The sequence below is a fragment of the Prunus avium genome, chromosome 1 (assembly GCF_965620075.1).
Source record: "Prunus avium chromosome 1, drPruAviu1.hap1.1, whole genome shotgun sequence".
In the NCBI taxonomy this organism is placed as follows: Eukaryota; Viridiplantae; Streptophyta; class Magnoliopsida; order Rosales; family Rosaceae; genus Prunus; species Prunus avium.
In genome coordinates this window covers 32911155-32915108 of record NC_142284.1, presented here as the reverse complement: position 1 = coordinate 32915108, position 3954 = coordinate 32911155, and the positions used below count along the sequence as shown (strand labels likewise).

The window sequence follows — 3954 nt, the reverse complement described above, 5'->3', positions numbered from 1 at the left end:
TTCTAGCGATTGGATTTCACTCAAAACTCACCAAATGACTCCTCCCACCATATTATGATGTTGCCCAAGTTTTGGGCTCGATCCGAAATCGATAGGTGTTCCAAATTGGACAATTCAAGTTCAACGGCTGTTCGTTTCTAATTGGAGTGGTTAGTGTATTCCATACTTCTAGCGATTGGATTTCACTCAAAACTCACCAAATGACTCCTCCCACCGTATTATGATGTTGCCCAAGTTTTGGGCTCGATCCAAAATCAATAGCTGTGAGAAATTGGACAATTCAAGTTCAACGGCAGTTCGTTCCTAATTGGAGTGGTTGGTGTATTCCATACTTCTAGCGATCGGATTTCACTCAAAACTCACCAAATGACTCCTCCCACCATATTATGATGTTGCACAAGTTTGGGGTTCGATCCGAAATCAATAGGTGTGAGAAATTGGACAATTCAAGTTCAACGGCAGTTCGTTCCTAATTGGAGTGGTTGGTGTATTCCATACTTCTAGCGATTGGATTTCAGTCAAAACTCACCAAATGACTCCTCCCACCATATTATGATGTTGCCCAAGTTTGGGGCTCGATCCGAAATCAATAGGTGTTCCAAATTGGACAATTCAAGTTCAACGGCAGTTCGTTCCTAATTGGAGTGGTTGGTGTATTCCATACTTCTAGCGATTGGATTTCACTCAAAACTCACCAAATGACTACTCCCTCCATAGTATGATGTTGCCCAAGTTTTGGGCTCGAGCCGAAATCAATAGGTGTGAGAAATTGGACAATTCAAGTTCAACGGCAGTTCGTTCCTAATTGGAGTGGTTGGTGTATTCCATACTTCTAGCGATTGGATTTCACTCAAAACTCACCAAATGACTCCTCCCACCATATTATGATGTTGCCCAAGTTTGGGGCTCGATCCGAAATCAATAGGTGTTCCAAATTGGACAATTCAAGTTCAACGGCAGTTCGTTTCTAATTGGAGTGGTTGGTGTATTCCATACTTCTAGCGATTGGATTTCACTCAAAACTGACACTATGTCAAATTTCACTTACAGCAACACTAGATAGGCATCGGTAGAGAGTGAAATCGATGCTATTAGCAGATTAGGCATCAATTTCGAAAATAACGATACTAAACAGGTATAAAGACATCAGCGCGCATTTTTGTTTATTTATAACGATGGCTTTATTCCCCTTTAGCATCATCTACAAAAATATAGATGCCTAAAGTGATTAGTTTTTATTTTATTTTTAAGAGGGTCATTTTTTGGTAATCTAGCTCTGATGCCTAAAGTCTGAGTCAACGCCCTAACCCAAAAGTTTTACTCTCCCTCGCAAACTCTCTCTGAAACTTCTGCTCCCTCTCAAACTGTACCCCCAATTCTTCTAACTCCCTCTCAATTTTTTCACTCACTCTGAAACTAACCCAAAATTTTCACGCTCTCCCTCGCAAATTCTGCCTGAAACTTCATTTCCCTCTGAAACTCTTGCCCCAATTACTTCCAGCTCCCTCTCAATTTTTTCACTCCCTCTCAAACTGTCACCCTAAAACTCCATCTCCTGGAAAAATCTCGCCTCACCCTCTAAATTTTTTTCAGTCCCTCTGAAACTCTCTCTTTCTTCTCTCTCCTTCATCACTGCCCCATTCTTGCGAAAATCCTCCCCCTTTCCCTCTTAGAATGTTCATATTCCCAGAATACTCTACCCCTAATTTTTCGTGTAGCAGCCAGAGTCCTCTCTGACCCTAAACTCACTCACTCTCTCTCTAACCCAAAACCCTCTCTGGCTCTATATCTGATTCCAAATCCCTTTTATTCTCTTTAACCCCAAACGAGCTCATTCTTTCTCATCTAGACATCCTCTTCGTTCCCAAACCCTCTCACGACTGCAATCGCAAGGTAACCCTAACTCTCTTTATCGCTCTTTTATTTTCCAATTTAGCCTTGCAGAACCTCACGGTTGCACCCTCAATTGGTTTTACTAAATTTTGTAGAACCTCACTGGCTACGAAGTTTCAAATTCTTTCAATTATTTCAATTTATGTTCTACCAGATACTACAAAGTTTCAAATTCTTTCAAGAGTTTAATTTATATTTAGATTTTTTATCATTCATTTTGCAGAATCTAATGGTGCTTTGGTTTGTTTTTAGAAGAGGTGCCATGTGATTGGTTGAAGTTAGAGAAAAAGCTGGGTGAGAGGACGGTGGGAAAGAGGTAAAAGTCAGCTTCTTATACCCTTTTAGAAAAAAAGAAATTGTTGGCTAGTATGTTCAATCTGAAGATTCTTCTAATTGAATTTGATTTAAGAACTGCAATTATCTGCTCTAATTTCTTTTTCATGTTTCATTATTGTTTTACTTTTGATTTTTTTCACTACAAGAGTGTGCGGTAGATAGCAGGTGTTCGACTGATCGTGTGGATCTGCCTGAAAATGGTGCCGCCCAAGTGTTCGATGAAAGGTCTGAACACAGCGTTTGAGGCAGGTGCTTTGTTTTGATTATGATTCAGAATTTTTTTCCTTTCTCATTTTAATTTTCCGTTTATATTTTTTTAATCCTCTTCCTCTGCTGCCAAGGATCAACGCCACTACCCCATGACCACTAACTGCTCCACATTTTGGTAAGAATTCTTTATTTTTCAATTCAATTTTAATTTGTTTTGGTGTTTGGGGTCAAATCTATCTTGGTATTTGGCAGAAATTTAGGTTTTTTAAACTAACTAAATGAGAATTTCAATTCTGTATATGTTTCATATTATTTGCTGTTTAGTTTGTAGTTTTAGATTTGATCTTTGGTTCATGTTTATTTATGATGAGTTGTACGCTGAAGATCAGCAAGTAGTTGGTTGAGTCCCTCTTTATTTGGTTACAGGTCTGGTTTCTTATGAAAAAAACATCTTGCAATTTGAAGATGACACAAACAGGGAAACACAGCTTCATTATCAATCTGATTTCTGTGTAGTGTGTTTCCTTGAACATAAGTGAGGCTACTTTCTAAGGTTAAGTACAGAAGGTTTAGCTTCCAAAGTTAATTTCACCTAAACCTAAAAGAAATATTAAAAGACTCGTCAAACATCAAAAACTCATTGAATATTTTGGCATCGTACTATTTTGGCATTCAACTAACACATCTTTGTTCTGATTTGGTAAATTGACTCATTATAATTGTTTTTGTGCCAAATTGCAGATCATATAGCCCTTATACTTGCGCATTCTAATCTTTTATGTACTGAATATGTGTTTTTCGTTGATCAAATTTCCTAGTCTTTGTTTTTGTCATATGTTTTTAAATTGTATTTTTTTGTGAACACCTTCAGTCTTGTTTTTCTCTTTCGAAGTTTTTGTTAAAATTTGTCCAGATGGTTGATGGGAGGCTGATTTTTGTTGAAGTTGCCCAGACTCAAAAACAGGAAGAGGATACCAAATCTAGATAATGACCTAATTTTTTCTCTATGTTGTTCAAGATGGGTTAACTTCTTAAGATTGAACATATATTATATTTACTATTGTATGCTCATCATTGCTTTGGTACTTCAAGTTTGAGAAATCTGAATACAGCTTCCTCTTGTAATGTCATTTTTCCCATTAAAAAAGAGAAGAAATGATTCTATTATACTTCAGCAAGTAAAGGTATTTTGAAAAATAACCAAAAGGTTTTGGCATATCTTTACTTTTATTGTTTCTTTTATTGGATAGTAATTACCTTGTTATCTAGTTAGATTGGTTGACAAATTCAGTTTTTTTGGTAGTTAGGTCTGTGTTAATATGAACCTTGTGTAATTTTTTTTCACAGCAATGTGCCTCTGTTTTTTTGGTAGTTAGGTCTGTGTCAATTGAGAAAAAATGCTAGCTGTGCATGTCCAACTCTCTACCCCATCACATGATCATTTAATTGCTAGTTTAAACATGAAGTGGGATCCAATTAATGACTTCTTGTTTAATTAGATTGATTGACAAATTA

The 3954-nt window shown here is 36.8% G+C and overlaps 1 long non-coding RNA gene across 1 annotated transcript in view; it reads left to right on the top strand.

Moving 5' to 3' along the window:
- Positions 1–1377: 1377 nt before the first annotated feature.
- LOC110752721 (uncharacterized) overlaps positions 1378–3954 on the top strand; it is a 3172-nt gene continuing 595 nt past the window's right edge. Inside the window, exons 1-4 of the long non-coding RNA XR_015835748.1 lie at positions 1378–1893; positions 2146–2209; positions 2376–2478; positions 2571–2614. This is a non-coding gene — a long non-coding RNA (uncharacterized LOC110752721). The remainder of the gene's footprint in view (positions 1894–2145; positions 2210–2375; positions 2479–2570; positions 2615–3954) is intronic.